General features: G+C 43.8%; 1 protein-coding gene across 1 annotated transcript in view; it reads left to right on the plus strand.

The window, feature by feature from the left end:
• Positions 1 to 3,531: 3,531 nt before the first annotated feature.
• LOC126259684 (eclosion hormone-like) overlaps positions 3,532 to 24,903 on the plus strand; it is a 47,972-nt gene continuing 26,600 nt past the window's right edge. The window contains exon 1 of the mRNA XM_049956643.1: positions 3,532 to 3,545. The gene's annotated coding sequence lies outside the window, so the exon portion shown is untranslated. The remainder of the gene's footprint in view (positions 3,546 to 24,903) is intronic.

Here is a 24,903-nt window from a genome sequence, read left to right on the forward strand (position 1 = left end):
CGCATAACCCTTCGAATCATGAATGGCATTTCTTCCAACAGGGGAGACAAAGACACCTGCAAGAAATGCCGTTAGCTCCGGCCTATTGGGCGACGCGCAAGGAAGACTGGACCTAGAATACGGTCTCCAACTACCCTGGCCCACACATTCCGTCTGCAGCGATGCTGACGATTCGTTGTCACCATACCTTCGGGGTCCTGCGTACTAACCCACACATGACTGTTATGAAAGTTGAAGATACCACTCCGCATAAAGGTAGCCTCATCTATGAATAGGATGGATGACAGAAATCCCAGAACCGTGGTTGCCTGGTGAAGAAACCAGTGACAAAACTGCTCCTGGTGTGGGACGTCTGTCGCTAGTAAGCCCTGCACACGCTGTAAGTGGTAAGGATAGTGACAATTGTCGTGGAGGATGTTCCACACGGTCGCCTGGCTTACCCATCACTGGCCGGCCAACTGCCTGGTACTGACACGGCGGTCACCTTTCACAGTGTTAATCATATTTCCCTCCAAGTCTGGTGACCGAACATTTTGGGTACGACCTTCATGATTTTCTGCTTCCTGTAACTACCCTATCTCAGACAAACGGCGAAAAACCGTTGCGTACTTTGAATGCTGTGATTGTCGTCGGTGGGGACAGATCTCCAGATGTAATGCTTCTGCCCACCACGCGTTGCCATATACCTTTCCATAAGTAGACACCATGTCAGTAAGCTCTCGATCCGAATACGGAACCATTGTGTACAACGCTGTATCACATCCACTACAAAGTGAGTAAGAGATGTGAATAGAACACAACTTTACCAATTACTATGGCAGGACGTATGAGGAACTGTACCACCATCTAGGAGGAAACCATACATACTGTACTGCGGCTGCGTGGTACAGCTCGTATTTGACCATAGTGCCTGTAACAAAACATGTCTGAATAAATGGTCTCTAGCATGGAACCCAGGCATTTAAAGACATTAGTTCATCAGACATTTTCGTTCCATATTCTCTCATCGACCAATACCTAGAGTTTCTACACGATGGAAAAATCATATATGGTGTTCATTTTAACTAAAGACATTGAAATATCTCGAATACTACACATCGGATCAATACAAAATATAATTCCAATTTCTTTGTCTCGGAGTTGGACATCCAATGATATCTCACACAACCCCCCACCCAACCCGTCCATGGATGGCAGAGGGAAACTTTAAAATCGTCAGTTGAAACCTCAATTTTTTTTATTGCCGATTACGATTCTATGGCAAAATCTGCGTATGTTTTGTCTGAAGTATTTTCTTCATTTCACCGCAAATGGCGCTGTAATCGCAAGAATAGAAACTGGTACACAATTGTAATTTAAGACATGCTACTCAATGGCCGTAGTGCCTCCATGCTACGAGGGTAGGACAGGCCAGTATTTCATAACTTCTAGGTGAAAACCCCTTTTGCAACTTTGTATTTCTTCGAGACATCTAGCAGGGGACTACGCCATTTGCTTTGTGGTCATGACTCGAGGCGAGTGCTACTCTACTTTTCCAGTTACATTAAGTGTTCAAACGTAGTACCGCCAACTTCAACCAACTCAGTGATCCGCTTTTTAAATGACCGTACAGAGGACAGAAGCATATCTGCGGGAATGTCAGCACAGGTCTTTCTGATGCATTCGACCATGTCTTCGCGGCCTGTCGACACTTGCTGGTAACCTTATCTTTTAAATACGGCTACAGAAATAAATCCGGCGACCTAGCGGGCCAGTTAACAGGACCAACTCTGCCGATCTGCCGATCAGCGTAAACACGGTCTAATTACTTCCGTGCTTCAGTTGCGTAATGCACAGAGCAACAGTCATGCTGAACCACATACGTTGTCGAACGTCCAGGCCAACACCCTGCAGTAGTACCAATAGTTTTTGTTTCAAAAACGTAAGATATTTGCATCATTTCAACGTCCCGTCGATAAAATACGGTCTAGTGAGTTTTCTCCCTACGATGCCACACACACGTTAACCGACCAAGGACTTGATGGTCAACTTGCCGTAACCAGTATGGATCGTCTAAATTCCAGTAATGCATGTTGTGCCGGTTAACACTACCATGGTTTGTGAATGTAGGTCATCGGAAAACAGTACCTCGGCAGAGGACGTGGGCGTCGTTTCCATTTCTTGATGTGCTCATTCACAAAAAGCTACCCAGATGTGCAAATCGGCGCCTTGAAGTTCTTGATGCAGTGACACGCGGTATGGTGGATACTTATGATGACGCACTATTACGAGAATACTACCTACGAACGTACCGGAATGGCCGTATAATTTCCGGCCGCTTATCTGTCGATTGCGGTGTACTGCCGCTAGTACGTCCGTTTCATTAGCTTCTCATGTAACATGTTTGCTTCGTTTCTTTTTCCCGGGCTGTACGCTGTCATCAGACATAAAGGCATTCACAGCGTTGTAAAAGAACGAACGAGAGCGAGCTTTCTGCGGAAAAATACACAGTTTACAAGGCAACAGCAGCCTCAACATTTCTTCTACATCCTCCGTAAATCAGGATCATTTCAGTTTTATCTTCTGTAGCTGCAACATTCATCGTCCATTCGCACGTCTGTTCTCCAAATGATAAGAAGGTGTGCAGGCGATAAACACTGCACAAGTATTCTAATGTTTAGAGGCGCTACCTTTTCTACGTTTGCATGATACGTGAGTTCCGTTCACAGTGTGCTGCCTCTTATGAAACGTCGTACTTCAATACACAGCCACGGCGGCGCCTGGACCAGTCACCTTTCGATAACTCAGAGGAATACGTTGCGAATGGTGTTTCCCATTAGAAGTTATGAAATATACTGGCCTGCTCTACAATCGCAGCATGGAGGTGGGATCCCATGTGCCATTGTATATTCAAAGGCAATTCAGTAGTTTGTCTTAAATTAAGATTGTGTACCTATTTCTGTTCCTCTGATTACTGGGCCATCTATGGCGAAACGAAGAAAATGCTTCAGACATAACGTATGTAGATTTATCCATCGAATAGTAATCTGCAATAAAATACGGGGATTCACATTCTAGATTTCAAAGATCTCTCCCCGCCTCCCTCGCACCACAACATAAGCACGAGGGGTGGGGTAGCGCATCGAGCGGGGTATCGTTCGATGAACATCAAATATACATAATTTTTGGTCTATGATTTTAGATCGGCTGACGTTGGATCTTCTCCAGTTGCCTATAGCGATGCATAAATGTTTCATAATGGTAACTTTTTTCAATCGCGTTAATTGTGCAATTTGCTCGCTCTGAACTTCCAGATCTACTGTAGAATAAGGTAATAATGACAGAGATTTCGGGAGAAATGGCGTACAAAGTGAGATGAGATTAACGGGCAAGTTGGAGACGTCCTGTGGAGTGTCCGGCCCTCTTAAGGAAATCGGATTGGGGCGAGAGCCATCCCCCAGGGCGCCGACGCTACACGCTGGACTGTATATAAACAGAGGACCCGACAGCCAGGGCTACAGTGCCACCAGCACCACTCCGCTTCATTCCACTCTCTCCTCACACAGGTGAGTACTGTCCGGAACCGCGCGACCGCTACGGCCGCAGGTTCGAATCCTGCCTCGGGCATGGATGTGTGTGATGTCCTTAGGTTAGTTAGGTTCAAGTAGTTCTAAGTTCTAGGGGACTGATGACCTCAGATGTTAAGTCCCATAGTGCTCAGAGTCATTTGAACCATTTTCTGGTTCTTTGAGCTTACTTCCTAAAACTTCTTCTCTGACAATCGTTCCATTCATTCTAGACGTAACAATGAGACTGTACGTACGATATAGTACCCTCAGGGTTTTACGAATGTTTAAGTCATTCTTCTGAACGTCAATACTAATAGACTGAATGTAGTTCTACCACCTTTCAGTTTTCTGAATTCCTTAGATCTCTTCTGTTAATACAACCCGGCGAGGGCCACAAACTCTTAAGAACTGTTCACCCAACGACTAGCCATTGTTGTTCAGACACTGGAACTCCTCTTCGAAATCAGGATGTTTTTTGACACCAACACATTTGTATAAAATGACTGATTCCAACTGTGACCAGCTAATACTGTAGTCACAAGAAACTACCCTTTCGTTTCGTGAAGTGCGTTTTTTTTTCATTTCTGAACATCTGAGTCCTGTTGTTGACCTCTGCATCATTTTTACATCTTATCAGTATTTCAATGAAAATTAATGTAGTTTACCTCAGACAGTACTTACATCATCCGCATAAAATCTTTTATTTTCTGGATCACTTCTGCTACTTTTCTTGTACAAGAGTGTGACCTGTGCTTTCTTTAAATTACTGGGTATAGTTTTTTGGCCGAGGCATTTGCAGGATATAATGATTAAAAAGGGACTAATTCATCCGAGAAATAAAGATGGAGAGAGGAAGAGGAAAGAAAGGAGATGAGAAAGTGTATCCCGTCACCGATTTGGAGCGGCGGTGAGGGTCTTGTAAGGGCTTCGTGACGGCTGCTCCCAATTTCTATTCGTATCCTTGAATTTGTTACTTCTCCGGTAAAACTACATGTAACTACCACTCTGACTTACTAATCTGTTTACAAGACTTCAACTTGAAGCACGCCCACTGGCCAGCAATCAGGTTGTTAGCTCCTCCCAGTCGCTCAAACGACTCAGCTTGTCCAGTGGCTTTTCCCAATCTACTCCTGTATCTGTCGGGTTGGGCTCTGTACAGAGGAACCACAATTAAGATCCTTCTGGCTGCACCTTGCTGCTCACCAGGAGGCACAGGTCCCTCTAGGAGCTACCTGACATTAAGCCCTTTCCCGACTGCTGACCTGGCGTGACTGGACCAGTTGATTTTCTGGAAGACAGCTAGATGGGTTTATATTGTATCGTCTCTTGTAGTGTTTACGCTACAGTCCGATGAGGTGTCTTCAGATTCAGCCTCATCACCGTCCACACTGTGAATTTCCTGTCGTTTTTGCATATAGTCTGGCCTTCTGTGCTGTCTTGTCATAATGTATTCTGTGTGTATCGTTTTGGAGATATCGTCAGTTAGTTTATTAAAAGGTTGTCCATTGTCCATTGTTGTAAATCATGTCTTTGATTGTTTGTTCAATGTTTGATGTATGTATGTGTAGAGTGTCTTATGTTTGTGTATTGTCCGCAGGAATAGACGATATGTTCAGGAGAATCTTCTTACCCACTTGTGCACCCAGGTGTCTGCCACGGACTCACGAGATTCAAGTGCATGGGATAAGGGCCGTGTCAAGTTAGGACGTGTACCGTACTGCAGCTGGGAACGATATGTCGAAGTTTTAGTCTTTCCCTTATGACGAGGAAGAATTTGTATAGTCTCCGGCCCTTATCACTATTGTCCCACTTACCCTGCCAAGTATCCAATCACCACGTCATTAGTTGGTGAATTGTTTGTATTGGTACACCAATGATCTTCCGAACCTGGTCTTGTCTCCCCATCCTTAGTCAGTACATTGCCGCTCTGTATCTTATGGACAACCATTAGCTGTAGAATGGAATGACAACAATGAAAATCTGTGCCAGATTGGGACTCGAACCCGTATTTTCTGCTTATCGCGAGCGGCCGCCATACAATTTGGCTTCTTGAGCATGACTCACCACCAGACCCAAACTTCCACATAACGTCAACCATGCGTCTACAGCTCGTACTCGTACATCCTACACGTACATTACCATACAGGGGAGACAAATTACACGAAAGTCGCTCGCTCGGTTTCGGCAGATAAATATGATATTGCAATGCCTGTGTTATTCTGAAATACGATGCAACATTACTTTGGAATCTGTTTTTTCCAATTACAGTGCAATGTTCCTTCTGCATCGTAATTCCTAATAAAACAGGAACTGTAATAGCATATTTATACTTTTCCAATCTGTCGAGAACCTTTAAGAGAGTATTTCATATTTTATGTCACTCTCCTATGTTAGATGACCAGAAATACCAAAACACGATGTTAGCATAACATGTGATCACCTAAGTCACAGCTACTCTGTCATGCAACGAATCATCACTTTGTATTTCACATGAAATTGATTAAAAATAAAAAAGAAGATAACTCTCAAGAAAGAGAGACTAGGAATAGTTTATTAATATATGCAACACCATATAACGATATGCCCTTAAGCTATTATGAGGTGCCCCAAAGCAGGATAAAAGTATTGTGCTAGAAAAGATAGCTTTCAACTTAGATTCTATAAATTATTGTTCATCACTTACAGTCCTAAGAATGTGAAATCTTCGACAGTGGTTTAGGTGGAAACACTGTTACAATCAAATTTCGGCATTCGGAGAGTTCCCATTCATAAACAATATACACAGTGTTTCGATGCCAATAAGGGATTATTCTCTAGAAGTCAAGAGTTCATCGCAACGTTGTTACCTAACCTCTTAGCCTTACATTCGACGTGTCTCACAGTGACACTTGCCTCACCTGCGCATACTATTCCTTTAATCTTGTGTTACCTTTAGAGTCAGACATTTAAGTAAGGCAAGTAAGAGAAGCGGCGGCCCTAGCACTGATCCCGTGTTGCAGAGATGGCCGCCCGCCGCTGCTGCCCCCTGGCGACACTTCTGGCTGTGCTGTTGGTGACGTCATGCCTCGCACCACCCGCAGACGCCAACGCGGTCAGCGTGTGCATCCGCAACTGTGCGCAGTGCAAGAAGATGTACGGCCCCTACTTCGAGGGGCAGCTGTGCGCCGACGCGTGCCTCAAGTTCAACGGCAAGATGATGCCCGACTGCGAGGATGCCGCCTCCATCGCACCCTTCCTCAACAAGCTGGAGTAGCCTCCGCACGGCCTCTGACTCAATAAAGTCTTTCTGCAAAGCTGAAGCTCGCCTGCTTCTTTATCCCCATCACTTTCTTCCACTACCTTGTCAGCTGGCCACTGGTGGCCGAGCGGTTCTGGGCGCTTCAGTCTGGAATCGCGCGACCGCTACGGTCGCAGGTTCGAATCCTGCCTCGGGCATGGATGTGTGTGATGTCCTTAGGTTAGTTAGGTTTAAGTAGTTCTAAGTTCTAGGGGACTGATGACCTGAGATGTTAAGTCCCATAGTGCTCAGAGCCATTTGAACCATTTGAGCCACTACCTTGTCAGCTAACCACAGAGTCTTAGCAATGAAGAGACCTGCACCACCTGTATCATAACTTCTGCTGTACACCTGGAGATCTTATCAAAATATTTTTCAAAAGAGGTATGCGCTAATGCCATCTTCCGCTTACGGAATGATGGAAATAACTCACTAGGGAGTAAAGGGGCGACTTTGGATCTAAAGTGGTCGTCAATGCAATAAACAGCGTGTCTCTCCTAAGACTTGTTGCAGTTTCGTTTCAGGATTGTGTAGCTGGAGTCAGCCCAAGCAAATGGAGCTCATCATGTTTTTCAAGCGACGCTCAGTGGCGAAGAGAAACGTCAGTTTGTTTCTCGTTACACATAAAATTATTATTAAAGTAGAAATTTACATAATTGATACAGCGGAACCAGTTTAGTCTAATGTGGTATTTGTTTTATCGATATGTATTAACAGGGGCAGTAGAAATATAATAATAACCAGTACTCCAGCAGAGAGAGGACTGCCCTCGCCCACGCTGTCTCCTACCACCAAGAATGCAGCGATACAGAGTTGCAGCTGGATTGCAGTCTATTCTTCGTGTTTTACTGCCTCTGTTAATACGCATCGATAAAGCAAATATCGGACTGCACTAATCTGGTTCAAATGGTTCTAAGCACTATCAGAAATAACATCTGAGATCACCAGTGCCCTAGACTTAGAACCACTTAAACCTAACTAACCTAAGGACATCACACACATCCATGCCCGAGGCAGGATTCGAACCTACGACCGTAGCAGCAACGCGGTTCCGGACTGAAGCGCTTAGAACCGCTCGGCCACAACGTCTGGCGACAAATCTGGGACTGCTCTATCGAATGGGAATCTACAACTCTACAAATCATTTTCTTTGTAATAGTAAACAAACCAACATTGGGTACCACATAAAAGACGTTTGAATACTGTTTGTTTGGACTGACGCCAGCTATACAATGCGAAAACTAAATGGCAAATATCTCCTGAAACACAAGAAAAAACGCGCCTTATGACTCTTAGAAGAACCACCCTGTAGAAAGAAGTCGTTGAGGAAAAGATCATTTTCGGTTCCAGAGAAATGTAGGAACATGTGAGGGCTTCTACAACTCTATAGTTTATTCTAGAAGATACGATGAAGAAAGGCAAACATAAATTTATAGCATTACCAGATAAAAAAATTTGATGTTGTAGACTGGAATACAGTCTCTTAAATTCTGAAGGTAGCAAGGATGAAGTACACAGAGAAAAATGGTGTCTACAACTCTACAGAAATCAGATAGCTGTTACTAGACTCAGAGGACATGAAAGGGAAGCAGCAGTTGAGAAGGGAGTGAGACAGGGTTGTATCCTATCCCCAAAGATATTCCATCTGTACCTTGAGGAAGCAGCAAAGGAAAACAGTGAGAAATTTCGGAAAGGGAATTAAAGTGCAGGGGACGAAATAAAAACTCCAGAGTTTTGTGATAACATAACTGATTAGCTGTCTAACGTTAAGTCTAGGTTTTCACCCAAACAGTACTCGAACAAGAGCTAATCACAATATCAGTAAATATCCTGAATTCTTTGTCAATAATACGCTGTTGCTCCACTGCTCTTAAGCAATTTTTCTCAATTTCAGGTCTTCGCACTGCAGTGAGAGGATTATGGTGTGAATACCGAGGAAACGCGTCTTTCACTGCCAACTGTGCGCATCTACATTAAAATGTTCGACTGAACTCGCATTTTCTGCAAGTCTCAGCCTGTTGCTACATTCATGCATTCCTACCAAGTCGGTGATTGCTAACAGTATTGAGTATTATAGGACTTGTCAAGATGGTGAAATACGAAATTACTTACATTGGAAGGCAGCAGCCCCGACTACCATTGCTTGTGGGTAGAATGGTAAAAAGATTATGTTTGTCCTGCTTTACCACAGCCCTTCTGTGTCATATATGTTTGGAATCAGTGTAATTTTGTTAAAGCTGTATGCATAGTTAGTAATTATATTCATGCTTCATTGGATGGTTTACCTTACACCAATCGCCAGATTACAGAGCGTTGTTGAACGCCACATGGCAGCTATTCTGTAAGTTATTCGTTAGCTAACACCACATGAAAGTACAGTGTAAACACCATTTGATAGCATTATAAACAAATTAAGAAACACCTATTCATTCTAGTACAGGATCAAAAACTTGCCTACGACTAAGTCTGTTCAGTCGTTGGCATATAATATGATATACAAATTTATTATATATTTTTACTCAATAATTAGAGGTCATTCACATAATACAGTCAATCCCAACTGTCTTATCGTTGTTATTCTCTATCACATTACTGCTGTGAGATGGTGACAGCTGTGTATACACCCATGTGTAAACAATGACTGAATTGGAAAGACCTATGTTCGAATTATGTCATCCTCGTGAAGTGTAAACAGCGAAAAAAAGTGGTGGAATAGACCAAACTGCAAATGTACAAATAATGCTAGAATTAGCTTCCAGGTGTTAAAATAACAGAATTAGGGCACCACCTTCACTAGAAAAAAATGACGACTTTCGCTACCCACCATGTCTTTAAGCACAACCACCAAGCGTCTTTTACAACTAATTCGCCCCATTACGTGGCACCAACACCAAAGGCATAGCACTCACCTTCAAATTTGCCAGCTGAGCTACCCAGATAGATAATAAAAAATAAATAAATCGGAATACTGGAATAATGTACAACTTAGACTCATATACGCAACAGCAGCACATCTTACCACACACCTGCAAATTAACATAATGAAACACTGTACAGCATGAGAAATTTTGCTAGGTGCTAAGCCCTCTCTCTCTCTCACTCTCTCTCTCTCTTTCAGCTCAACCTCAACAGCTTCACTGCCGTCACACGGAGACGTCACTATAGCCTTGACGATGAGTGTCAGGTAGTACATATGGCTGGCACATGTCTTGCCGCAGTGGGTTCTCATTCCCATTTAGAGATGCATAAATCACATAAACTATAACTATCAGGCCACTTACGTAACAGCTAAATATATTGCTCAAATTGAAAAGTCTTCGGTACACACCCAAAGTGCAGAATAGTAGTTTGCAGTATGGTCCTCTGATGGCGCTGCATCACAATTCACTTAAACTACGACGAATTTGCGACACGTTAGCAGAATTAGCTAGCCTTTGTCTGGTTTTTGTTCCGAGGCATGTATATTTAAACACAGGACTGCTTTACCACCCTACAGTAAAAAAAGAAAATACGCTTCTGGCAGCATCTCATCCACACCTTAAGCCGAGTATTCAGAACGACAGGCCCTCATGTGTGAGACCCGGGTTGCATTGCCGGTACTACCAGAGTGGGATACAATTTAGGGTGAAGAGAAATCCACGATCAAGTCAAATTAATGTGACCACGACCTATGTTCAGCGTCAACATGCAATAACTACTCTCAGACGACTCATAGCAGCACTAGCAGTCGAGGGAATATAAAACATGACAGAACCTGGAAAACTGTGCAGTTGTTGTCGTAATGCGTAAACAGAGCGACTTATTTGACGCCCAAAAGAGCATGATCACTGGCTTTCAAGTCAAGAGAGAAGCATTACTGGCACGGCTGAGTTTTGCAAACTGTTCACGTGCTGCTGTGATTAGAGTATACGAGGCATGGCAAAAAGGCGCTATCCACATCGGGCGCCAAGACAACTGTAGTACATCTTGGGCCAAAGACGACAGTGGTGAACGACGGCTGCAGAGATACATATGGACGAATAGACACAGCTGAACATCCATATGAACCAAGGGGCTATCAACCTATGTCTCCTTAGCGACGTTGCTACATATGCGCCTCTACATCATTCACCTGGTTTATGCATATGCAGGGTGTTTCACTGCATGTGTTTGTCTCTGTAAATTTCGAGGTAATAGGCGACGGAAATATTTATTGTGGTAGGTCACCATAAGAAACGATACACTGTCTGCGGAGCTATGAACATAGTTTATTGTGTTATTATCCAAAGAGCTACAGCTAAAAAGATACATTTTTTAAATGGGACAATAGTTGTTTCTATCATGCACTGGAATCAATAACACCAGCTGTGTGTACATCAATTTAAATTACATTCCTATCACTTTTAGTTTGGGAGCTACAACCATTCAAAGTTTCAGGGGCAGACACCACACACTGTACATAATACATGGCTGTTTGGTGGGTGATGGATGTTCTGGCGGTGGAAAGTTGGTTTAAATGAGATCTTCAAATGTGTGTCCATGTTCCTGAATGCACAATGCAATGCGCCTTCTAAAGGATCTGCGGACGAGATGTAACATCGCCGGTGTCACGGAGCAACATGCGTCCTCGATGCGCCGTTTTAGATCATCTGGGAATTTGGGCTCAGTGGCATAAACACGATGCTTTAAATATCCCCACAAAAATAAATCTAATGGTGTTAAATCGGGCGACCTTGCTGGCCATGAATGAAGACCACGGCGCCCCAATCACCTTCCTGCAAACCTTTTGCTTAGTTCTTCCACGACAGCACGCGCAGAATAGGCTGGGTGACCATCGTGCTGCATCCACATATGGACTCTCTCTCATGTGTAGACACACGTGTTCAAGGAGACCACCCAAACTGTCGACTATAAACGCGCGATATAACTCACCTGTCAGTGTACCTGGGAAATAGTGTGGACCGATGATTTCATCCCCAAGGATTCCACACCATACATTAATAGACCACCCACGTTGAAGGTAGACAGGTCGTACCCACCGAGGATTGCCTGAGGCCCAGTAGTGCACGTTATGGCGATTTACTGCACCATAATTTGTGAACGTGGACTCGTCAGAGAACATAGCACCTTGTAAAGACTCCAGAGTGAAATTACGCATGGCCCATTCACAGAATGTAACCCTCGCACGGAAATCGTTCCCATGCAGCTCCTGGATCAGTGACAGACGGTACAGGTGAAACCTGTGGCCGTGTCCTATACGCTACACACATGTGAGACTGACGTCAGCGACTGCAGCAACAGCTCGTAAGCTGACATGAGGATCGTGGCGTACTGCAGCTAAAACAATCACCTCCGTCTCCTCACTTATTGCAGTTCTTCGTCTGTTACTGCGGCGCAATACCAAGTGGTCTGTTTCTCGAAATCGTTGTTCGGCTTGTAAGAACGTAATGGCTGCCGGAGCTCTTCGCCTAGGATATCTCACGGCTTCGCCATGGCTGCTTCAGTGGCAACGTGTCGGCACTCGCCGAGCATCAGCAACATGTCAACGTACTTGTTGTTCGTGTATGCTATCTTCATCCAATGTCAGTAACTGGTATATTGAGCCCCGTTTGTTTGTGTGGCTCGAACTGTCGGGTATACGGCCGTATGCGGCGACAGTCGGCAGTCTAACAGCGCATTGAGGAAGCTTCTCGCTCCGTGGACCTCAGCAACGTTACAATTCGGCCGTACCACATTTAGAAGGCGCATTGCGTTATGCGCAGCGTGTGTGGTATCTGCCCCTGAAACTTTGAAAGGTTGTAGCTGCCAAACTAAAAGTGATAGGAATGTAATTTAAATGGATGTACACACAGCTGGTGTTACTGATTCCAGTGCAAGATAGAAACAACTATTGCTCCAGGTTTATAATTTATAAAAAAAACAGCTACCAGCCACATGTATGGATTAAAAAGGTTTATTATCTTCAGACCAAAACCGGTTTCGGATTTTTCTTTACAAATCCATCTTCAGATGGCAGTTACAACCATTCTTAGTTAGACCTAGTTTTGTTTTTGTTATTCGTTTGCTGCACTGGGAAAGAAAAGAAATATTTTTGTTGTCATATCGGTAATGGTATTTTTACGAAAGATTTACTTCTTTTACAAAATCTAATTGCTCATGAGATAGTTTTTTGTTTTAAACTTAGTAAACGTGCAGGTTAGTGTACTTACGAGCTATGTAGTTCTGCCTGACGAAATATTCGTGCGTTTATGTTTTCGAACGCAAGCTTAATACACTTTTCAATATGCACTATGTGAGTGCTATTCCAGTCAATGGACGTCACTTTCAACCTCATCATCTTAATTACACACGCAGCACACACGAATAACGTTTACAAAACGTGGCCCAGCTTCATATTACAAACGAGAACAATATTTGCAAAGAGCTTACAGTCATAACGATGTTAACTTACAGATGCTGTATAGTCGATATGGGTACAGTAAAATATCTCTTTGTTAGTGTATGAAATTAATCTAAAACGGAATAAATTAAATTACATACATATAAGATTACAAACATTATACGTAGTACAGAACTGCTGTGTGTTACTAATTAGTTGTTACAATTGTAGAAGATAAATTCTAATATATGACATGATAAGCAATGCACATGTTTTCATTATGCAATTTTTCAATGATATATAAGCAGTTTTTGGGGGCCTGTATAATGAATGTTTTTAATGGAATATTAGGCTTAAGTTATTTTAAATTATTTTAAAAAACTGAAAGCTTCTTCAAAGTTATTTAGGAAGGGGGTGTTACCTGACTCTGTCTGTTCATTCAGAATGAGACCAGGGAACCTGTTTTTATGTGTATGAATCTCAATCTCCTCTAGGAGATTCAATGTGAAACCCTTGTCTTTGAGGTGTAATATCTGCAGGTTGTTTTCTATATTCTCAACTGTATGATTGTTTTCTGCAAGATGGGTGGCAAAAGCAGATTTGCTTAGGTTTTTCAGACGTAGGGCATCAAGGTATTCCTTGAATCTTGTTTCAAAAGCTCTACCTGTTTGGCCAATGTAGAATTTAGGACAGTTGTCCAACTGTAATTTAATTTATTCCGTTTTAGATTAATTTCATACACTAGCAAAGAGATATTTTACCGTACCCATATCGACTATACAGCATCTGTAAGTTAACATCGTTATGACTGTAAGCTCTTTGCAAATATTGTTCTCGTTTGTAATATGAAGCTGGGCCACGTTTTGTAAACGTTATTCGTGTGTGCTGCGTGTGTAATTAAGATGATGAGGTTGAAAGTGACGTCCATTGACTGGAATAGCACTCACATAGTGCATATTGAAAAGTGTATTAAGCTTGCGTTCGAAAACATAAACGCACGAATATTTCGTCAGGCAGAACTACATAGCCCGTAAGTACACTAACCTGCACGTTTACTAAGTTTAAAACAAAAAACTATCTCATGAGCAATTAGATTTTGTAAAAGAAGTAAATCTTTCGTAAAAATACCATTACCGATATGACAACAAAAATATTTCTTTTCTTTCCCAGTGCAGCAAACTAATAACAAAAACAAAATTAGGTCCAACTAAGAATGCTTTTAACTGCCATCTGAAGATGGATTTGTAAAGAAAAATCCGAAACCGGTCTTGGTCTGCAGATAATAAACCTTTTTAAACCATACATGTGGCTGGTAGCTGTTTTTTTTTTTATAAATTATAAACCTTAAGTACAACAGCCACTTTTCTTAACATGTCGACTTTCGACAAAATAGCGTTAGAACTATTGCTCCATTTAAAAAATTGTATCTTTTTGCTGTAACTGTTTGGATAATAACACAATAAACTATGTTCGTAGTTCCGCAGACAGTGTAACGTTTCTTATGGTGACCTACCGCAATAAATATTTCCGTCGCCTATTACTTCGTAACATACAGAGGCAAACACATCTAGTGAAACACCCTGTATGCTGAGTGCCGTTCATCGGTAACGAATTGTGGAATTTGCACGCGAGTACCGAAAATGGACGTTCACTGAGTGGTGACAGGTGACCTTTTTAGATAAATCAGCTTTTATCCTCCATCGGACAGATGGCCGTTGGCGTGTACAGCGTGAGACGTCTGAAAACCAACACCATTCAACAATTACGCTCCGGGGAACGTTTTTATGGCTCTCGCTGTGCGATGTCATCATTCTGGGAGGCCCAATGGATCGACACAAGTATGCGTTTATCCTTGAGGACCGTGTCTAGCACTACATGTAATTTGTTTTTCCTCAGCATAATGGCATCTACCAGCAAGAACAATACAACATGTCACAGAGTCCGCAGCGTACGGGTGTGGTTCAAAGAGCACCAAGAATAGTTTACCGTTCTACCTTGCCCACCAAACTTCCCGGATTAAAACGCAATCGAGAATCAGTGGGACCACCTCGTCCGGGCCGTTCGTGGCATGTAGCCTCAACCGAGAAACCTAGCTCGGCTGGACAAGACGCTAAAGTCAGCTTGGCTTCACGTCACTGCACGCCTCGCAGCTGTCTGCACTGCAAAAGATGGTTATTCAGGTTTTGACAGGTGGTCACATTTTAATGTATCTGGACAATATAAGATCCAGTGATGACGTTGCTATACTCAGTGAAAGCCCAGAAGAGTAACATGACACTCTGAATGTAACGAACAGTCTACTGAGCACATGATATGTATTGAGAGCAAAGTGAAGAAAGAACAAAGTAATAAGGAGTAGCAAATGGTTCAAATGGCTCTAAGCAGTATTGGACTTAACATATGAGGTCATCAGTCCCCTAGAACGTAGAACTACTTAAACCTAACTAATTTCAGGACATCACACACATCCATGCCCGAGGCAGGATTCGAACCTGCAACCGTAGAGATCGCTCGGTTCCAGACTAAAGCGCCTAAAACCGCTCAGCCACATCGGCCTTCGAGGAGTAGCAGATAAGTGATTAGCGACGAAGTTAACATGACAGTTGTAGACCTCGAAGCAGACGAAATGAAGATAATCCACTACCGTGAAAACAATATGTCATGGATGAAGCAAGGGTAACATAAAAGCAGAGTAGTACAAGCAAAAAGGGCATTCCCGGCCAAAGAAGCGTAGTAGTATCAAACAAGAGCATTCATTTGGGAAAGAAATTTGTGTGAATGTACGTTTGGATTACAACGTTGTTTGAAACTGAAACATCGATTGTGAGGAACCCGGAAATAAGAGATTCGTAGCATTTGAGATGTGGTGTTATGAATGATGTAGGTGGACTGTAAAGCGAAGAAATGAGGAGGTTTCTCTGCAGAATCGGCGAGGGGAGGAACACATGGAAAGATGAAGGGACAGGGTGATAGGGCGTGTGCTTCGTCCAAAGTATAGCTTCTGCGGTACCTGAGGATGCTGGGAAGGGTGAAAACTACAGTATAAGACAGAGATTGAAATGCATCGAATTAATAATTGAAGACATTTAGTTCAAGTGGAAAATGGCCGCAGGAAAACCAATCAGAAGACTGGTAACACCCACCACCCCCACGCTCTGTCAAAAAAAAAAAAAAAAATCTAATGTTCCTCATTAATCCACTCGCACAACGCCTCAGACATTTATAGCAGTGAATGAAAGGCAAACACGAGAAAAAACGTAAGACATTTGGATCAGAGGTAGAACTAGTTGCAGCTGCGACTCATCTTTCGTTTCCTGGTGTATTAGGAAAGTAGATTTGTTACGCCATCTTTCGCAATTCGTAATGAAAGCAGTGTTCCAATAGTTTGGTTCGTTTCACATCGCTGTATACGCCTATGAAAGCAGAAAGAATGACACAATAAAGGTCAATTTATTAAATCCTGGCGTTTGTTACCTTGAAGTTAAATAATTTAGTAGGTGTACCTTAAGTAAGGTTGAGTGGCAAGCACGTATGCAGCCTGTAAATTGTGCTTTTATCCAAGTGATTATCGATTTCTGGGGTTTCGCATCTTTAGAAAAAACCTTACTCTATGTAAGGAAGGAAACAGATGAACTTATTCAAATACTGGTTACTTGTAGACCACATTTCTGCAAATGCAAGACGTAATTACGCATGTCCTCGGAATGATGGTTTTGAAAAATAGTGTTATAGCGTTTCTCATTGATGCCGTTATCACGGCTCTACATGGCGTTGCGCACGAGATATTCCTCAAAACAGTGATCCAATGCCCCACAAAGCAAATGTTTTATATTCATCCACTGAGCTACCTTCTGGCATATAAAATTCTGCAAAAAACAACCAGCAAACTCCCATTTCTCAGATATCTGTTTACATCACCCCATGGCCTGTTTTCCTACTTCCTGAACTCCCGCTGAAAGTGGTGGTGGTGGTTAGTGTTTAACGTCCCGTCGACAACGAGGTCATTAGAGACGGAGCGCAAGCTCGGGTTAGGGAAGGATTGGGAAGGAAATCGGCCGTGCCCTTTCAAAGGAACCATCCCGGCATTTGCCTGAAACGATTTAGGGAAATCGCGGAAAACCTAAATCAGGATGGCCGGAGACGGGATTGAACCGTCGTCCTCCCGAATGCGAGTTCAGTGTGCTAACCACTGCGCCACCTCGCTCGGTCCCGCTGAAAGATACTGAAATATCTGGGCTAACAGAGCGGATTAGGTTGTTGAAAGGGGCCAAAATAAGTTGCTGTCAGTTGCACTCAACATACAAGCTTTATTGATTAACACACTATATTACAAGAAGGATGCAAAACACTCAAAACTTTAACCCACCTCTTTTGATTAACTTTAGATCGGCTGAAGACCACACTCAAAATCCAAGACTCAAGGCCTAAGCAAGAATTTGAAATACAAGGTTCTTCTGGAGGTTTCACCCAAGAATATTTTCTAAACCTTCAAAAAAATGGCTCTGAGCACTATGGGACTCAACTGCTGAGGTCATAAGTCCCATAGAACTTAGAACTACTTAAACCTAACTAACCTAAGGACAACACACACATCCATGCCCGAGGCAGGATTCGAACCTGCGACCGTAGCGGTCGCGCGGATCCAGACTGTAGCGCCAGAACCGCTAGGCCACCAGCGGCCGGCTTTCTAAACCTTCAATCTAAACAGGATGAAAGGCTTAGGAATTTAATTTTAATGGAACTTGGCTGGAGGCCGCATATTAAGCAATAAGAAAAGCTTCTATCAAAAGGCAGAAGGCCTTATCTATAATATTTCGTGCAAAATTCGGCTTAAGTCCCCATACAAAAGCATAACAATCTTATGCCTTAAGGGCAAGACAAGAACATTAATTTAAGAGGTATTAATACTCGGCTGAAGGCCACATAACAACAAAATATGTTTAACGGCCTAAGGTCTAAAAAAAAGAGTTTCAATTTAAAATGCAGAAGGCCTTATCTTAAAACATATCATGTAAAATTCAGCTGAAGGCACCATATAAAAGAATAACGATCGCATGCCTTAAGGACAAGGCAAGAACATTATTTTAAGAGATATTGATACTCGGCTGAAGGCCCACACATCAAAAAATGACTAAAACCCAAACAGGGAAATTATTATGTAACACACAAGGAAAGGCACTCAGAAGTTTCCAAGGGTCGGCCTGGGATTGTAACACTCACCGTTTAGGTGACACAGGCAGCCTGTCCAATGACTTCTTAATCTGAAGGCAACCCAACCGACAGACAGCCGAGCGAGCACTCAACAAAATCAGTTCCGCACCACGCAACCTGCAAAACGACCACAAGATTTCAATACAATGACACACAGAATATTGGCGCCCACAACGACAAACAACACCCCAGTTGTCGATCTACACGTCGCGCTGGACAGCAACAACACAACGAGGAAAATACACACCCGAAAATTACGTCAACGACCAGGGCAGGTAACCAGAATGTCAATTGCCACAAGGCAAAAGATACTGCTGGTCAACTTCAATAACAGGGAATAAATTAAGTTAACTTAAACTCCACAGGAAGACGGCTGGAATCTTAGCCGACTTGAAAACACAGACGTCGTTGCTCGCAGGAATGTCCCAAAAGCGACAACCAGGATCAAACGAAGAAATTTAAACAGTTGAGGCTCGATAGTAGGAGTGAGAACTCAACTTTCATGTCCAAGATCGGTGGGCGACGAACTTCGTACCACTCGCAGCCGGCCGGGGTGCGCTACAGTCTGGAACCGCGCAACCGCTACGGTCGCAGGTTCGAATCCTGCCTCTGGCATGAATGTGTGTGATGTCCTTAGGTTAGTAAGGTTTAAGTAGTTCTAAGTTCTAGGGGACTGATGACCTCAGAAGTTGAAGTCCCATAGTGCTCAGAGCCATTTGAACCATTTGAGCACTCGCAAGCAGCACCTTACACTCCAACCACGCTTGCACACCGCCAGCGACCCCGGCCAGAGTACGCGCGATGGAGACTTCCTTGCTGCTCCACGCCAACCGACCGATTGGTCACGCACTGCCCAGCCGGAAACAATATGCGCCACACCAAAGATAGTACAGCAGTACTAGTATCGATACTCGCTGCTGCTGCCACTCACGGAGAGGACAGCGATAACCACAGGAGAAATAAAATCACAGGACTGCAACCGAGGTTTAACCCAAGACAAGCATGACTCGAGCCAGCCACGGCTCAGATACTTTATAAATCACCCAATGAGTTTCCCTGCCGTTTTCTGAGAGAGAGAAATTCTCACACCGCATGGTTTGCCGTCCGGTTGTCGTACTTTCTCATCCAGAAGAGACGAAGAAAAACTTTTAGCATGAAACAACTGCCAAACTTCTCACCAGAAAGCCGAGATGAATATCTTCCGACCAGCTTCACACCCCTCTTTTGTTTTTTTCGGAAATGTGTTACCAGGGAAAAACCAAATTCCACCAGGGTTCATTATACTGACCCTTTTTTAGACAGCCACCGGAACTCCATGCACGTGATTGTGAGTGGTGCAATCAGGCGCGCTTGTGCCCTACTAGTGCTGAACCAGAGAATACATGGCAGCGCAAACACCTACCTGATCCAAGCAGCCTAGTGCTTAGAAGCCACCTAAGACTGCCTAAAGTGCTCCGGTGGCTGCCCCATGTGCCACAGGGCCGCTCCTTCCATGATGCCCCATCCAGGTCTCCATCAGATTTATACAGCACAGCAAATACAGGTCATGCACTTAATAATAGAGACAGAGGGAAATGAGAACGTGTATTGGCAGCACCATATTTGAAATCACTGATATACCCATACTATCAGCAGGGATATTCACCATCAGATTGAAACATGATAATAGTTTTGATAAAATGGATGTGATGGAATGACGCACTGTGGTGACAAAAATCAGGGGATACCTCCTAATATCGTGTTGGACCTCCTTTTACACAGCATAGTGCAGTAACTCGACGTGGCATAGACTAAACAAGTGGTTGGAAGTCCCCTGCAGAAATACTGAGCCACGCTGTTTCTACGTTGTTGTTGCTGTGGTCTTCAGTCCTGAGACTGGTTTTGTGGTGTCACAGCCAGACACCACACTTGCTAGGTGGTAGCTTTAAATCGGCCGCGGTCCATTAGTACATGTCGGACCCGCGTGTCGCCACTGTCAGTGATCGCAGACCGAGCGCCACCACACGGCAGGTCTCGAGAGACTCACTAGCACTCGCCCAGTTGTACGGACGACTTTGCTAGCGACTACACTGACGAAGCCTCGCTCCTTTGCAGAGCAGATAGAATAGCCTTAGCTAAGTCCATGGCTACGACCTAGCAAGGCGGCATTAGCCTTACATAGCAATTGATACTTATCGTATAAAGCATGTCTCATCAAGAACGATGTATACAACAAGGATGGATTAAAGTTAAGTATTCCAAAAGCTACGTACTTTTCTTTATAGCATTCATTACGTATCCTGTTTCAGACCTCACGCCATCCTTCGTGTGTTTATAGCGTGCATTGCGGTCCCCTCAAATCACACTGCGTCGGCACTTCTGTCGACACATCAAGTTTGATGCAGCTCTCCATGCTACTCTATCCTGTGCAAGCTTTTTCATCTGCCAGTACCTACTGCAACCTACATCCTTCTGAATCTGCTTAGTGTATTCATCTCTTGGTCTCCCTCTACGATTTTTACCCTCCACGCTGCCCTCCAATGCTAAATTTGTGATCCCTTGATGCCTCAAAACATGTCCTACCAACCGATCCCTTCTTCTAGTCAAGTTGTGCCACAAACTTCTCCCCAATCCCATTCAATACCTCCTCATTAGTTATGTGATCTACCCATCTAATCTTCAGCATTCTTCTGTAGCACCACATTTCGAAAGCTTCTATTCTCTTCTTGTCCACACTAGTTATCGTCCATGTTTCACTTCCCTCCCAGCAAGTGTGTTTCTACAGGCGTCCATAACTGCGGAAGTGTTGCCAGTGTATGATTTCGTGCAGCATCACGAGACACTGCGGAGAGGCTTGGTATTTAAACCAGGATGATGATGCGAAATCTGATAATCAGCAACTTTACACCAACGCATTTCCTCCCCTTAGCTGGCAGTGTCCCATAAAGTTCGATGGGATTCATGCCAGGTGATCTGGATGGCAAAAGAATTTGCTCAATTGCTCCAAATGTTCTTAAAACCAATCGCGAACAACTGTGGTCCAGTGACATGGTGCATCGTTGTTAGGGAACATGAAGTCCATGAACGGCTGCAAATGGTCTTCAAATAGCCGAACAAATTGATTTCCAGGCAATGATCGGTTCAGCTGGACCGGGGAACCCAATCCATCCCATTTAAACAAAGTAAACGCCATTGTGGAGCCACCACCAGCCTGCAAAGTGCCTCGTTGACAACTCGGGTCCGCTAGTTCGTGGGATCCGCACCACACTCGAACCCTACCATCAGCTCTCACCAAATGGAATCGCGACTTATCTGACCAGGCGGCGGTTTTCAGGCGTCTAGGATCCAAACAAGCACAGGAGAGGCGCTGCAGGCGATGTCGTGATGTTAGCTAAGTCACTCGCGAGGTCTTGTGCTGCCATAGCCCATTCAAAGTCTGTTAATTGCCGTCGTGCGGCCATAATCACGTCGTCAACCTTTTCACATTTATCACCTGACAAGGGAACCTCCCCATCGCACCCCCCTCAGATTTAGTTATAAGTTGGCGCAGTGGATAGGCCTTGAAAAACTGAACACAGATCAATCGAGAAAACAGGAAGAAGTTGTGTGGAACTATGAAAAAATAAGCAAAATATACAAACTGAGGAGTCCATGGGCAACATAGGCCACATCAAGGTTATTGTGAGCTCTAGAGTGCCGTGGTCCCGTGGTTAGCGTGAGCAGCTGTGGTACGAGAAGTCCTTGCTTCAAGTCTTCCTTCGATCCTAAAATTTTATTTTCAAATTATCAAAGCTCAGGCACTCATACATAATCAACTTCGCTTTCCCAAATTCCAGGACATATTCAGATTTGCTTGTACATATGCAGGATTTGACGGTCTACACACGGAAAAATTTGAAAACGTTAAAAACGTATGTTTTGACAGAGCACAGGGAAAAGTGTGCGACTGTGAAACTGTTGGATTCATTTGTTGCAGTTTATGTGACAAACTCTTATATTTTCATCACTTTTTTGGGAGTAATTCTCACATCCACAAGAAAGCTTAAATCGGGCAATGTAGAAGAATCTTTTTACCCATTCGCCAAGTTTACAAGTTAGCTGGGTCGACAACATATTCCGTCATGTGACGCACTTGCCCTCTCCAGTGTCGTATAGAATATATCAGACGTGTTTTTCTGTGGAGGAATCGGTTGACCTATGACCTTGCGATCAAATGTTTTCGGTTCCCATAGGAGAGGCACGTCCTTTCGTCTACTAATAGCGCGGTTTTGCGGTGCGGTCGCAAAACACAGACACTAAACTTATTACAGTGAAGAGAGACGTCAGTGAACGAATGGGCAGAACCATAACTTTGCGAAAATAAAAAAAATATATATTCAGTTGAGGGGAGACTTGAACCAAGGACCTCTCGTTCCACAGCTGCTCACGCTAACCACGGGACCACGGCGCTCCAGAGTTCATACGTTCCTTAATGTTGCATATGTTCGCATGGACTACTCAGTTTGTATATTTTGCTTATTTTTTCATAGTTCCACACAACTTCTTCCTGTTTTCTCGATTGATCTGTGTTCAGTTTTTCAAGGCCTATCCACTGTGCAAACTTATAACTAAATCTGAGGGGGGTGCGATGGGGAGGTTCCCTTGTGAGTGCAAATGGCAACTCCGCCGAAGCACTGCCCTTTTATACCTTGTGTACGCGATACTACTGCCATCTGCATATGCGCATATCCCTGCCTCATGACTTTTGTCAGCTCGATCTGTATGATCTTGTCCGTCCACCGCATGACTGACGCTTATTACTACCTGAATGGCACGGAATTATCCTACTTAATTCATTTGACACTGTATCGTCATTTCTGTTCAACAACTAGAGTAATTTACATTTAAGGTTTGTTTATTTACAACATGCTCCATTACACACTATTTGTAATATTGCGCCCGCCGCTGCGGTCGAGCTGTTCTAGGCGCTTCAGTCCGGAACCGCGCTGGTGCTACGGTCGCAGGTTCGAATCCTGCCTCGGCCATGGATGTGTGTGATGTCCTTAGGTTAGTTAGGTTTAAGTAGTTCTAAGTCTAGGGGACTGATAACCTCCGATGTTAAATCCCTTAGTGCTTAGAGCCATTTGAGCCATTTGTAATGCTGCTTGTCTGTATTTTTGTGTGTGCGAGTGTGCGGGTGTCTGTGTGTGTGGGATGATGATTATCAGAAAGGGAGAAGGTGAAACCTAGTCCCAACACAAAGCCTACTGCTCGCGAATAGCACCAAGGCGGAAGCAAAGCTCAACGTCCCCATCCGATGTCTGGATCATCGTCAACAGAGTCATGTGCCCTCACTTCATGAGACACTGCGGAGAGGTTTGGTATTTTAAGTGAGGACGTTGGTGTAAAATCCGGTGATCAGGAACTTTACGCCAGCAACTCCCCTACCCTTACCGGGCAATGAAAATTTTTTCCACCACCAGGATTCGAACTTGTTTACCCTGAGGTCGAGTGCCACTGCACAAGCGTGCATTATCGTCCTCAGCCACTTAACGTGTGACAACAGGTTATCAGTTTATGGTTTGAGTCCATGGAGATGGTTTCACACGGAACTAAACTCGTCTTTTACGAATGTCACCGCCCAGCACTAGTTCTGAGCTAATGGTGTTTCACTGTAAGGTGAAAGCTGCGTGGGCTCTCAGTTCCCATCCTGCAGGAGACCAGATTATTTTCCAGTTCCGTGACAGAGCTACAAGTAACCAGATCGAAAATCAATAAGGGAGTCTTAATAAAACTTCACTATCATAATTTTGCACGCCGATTCCAGTACTCTATAGTACAGGGGTGAAGAAGTATGATACTGCACAGTTGATAACGCTTGTTTATGCTTCCACTGACATAATTTTTTATTTTCATGAATAGGCGACGGCCTTTGTGGCCGAGCGGTTCCTTGCGCTTCAGTACGGAACCGCACTGCTGCTACGGTCGCTGGTTCGAATCCGGCCTCGGGCATGGATGTGTGTAACGTCCTTAGGTTAGTTAGGTTTAATTAGTTCTAAGTCTAGGGGACTGATGACCTCAGATGTTAAGTCCCACAGTGCTCAGGGCCTTTTTAAACCATGAATAGGAGATTTTATTTATGAAATGCCACATTTCCAGGCCATTTGATTATGACACAGGACAGCACCTTAACACAGACCGTTTCGAGGTGTCCTAAGGTTACAAAAGTGATAAGATAGCGATATGCACGTATACATATGTCGCTAGTATCGCGTAAACACGGTATAAAAGGGAGTACACCGGCGGAACTGTCATTTGCACTCATGTGAGTCATGTAAAAAGTTTTCCGACGTGTTTTTGGCCGCACGACACTGAATGCGGAAAGCTAGTTGAACCTGGGCGCATGGGGCACTCCGTTCGGAAATTAGTAGAGAATTCAATATTCCGAAATCCACAGTGTCAAAAGTGTGCCGAGAATACGAAGTTTCAGGCATTACCTCTCACCTCGGACAACACAGTGGCCGACAGCGATCACTTAGCGACCGATATCA

The sequence above is a fragment of the Schistocerca nitens genome, chromosome 5 (genome assembly GCF_023898315.1).
Source record: "Schistocerca nitens isolate TAMUIC-IGC-003100 chromosome 5, iqSchNite1.1, whole genome shotgun sequence".
In the NCBI taxonomy this organism is placed as follows: domain Eukaryota; kingdom Metazoa; phylum Arthropoda; class Insecta; order Orthoptera; family Acrididae; genus Schistocerca; species Schistocerca nitens.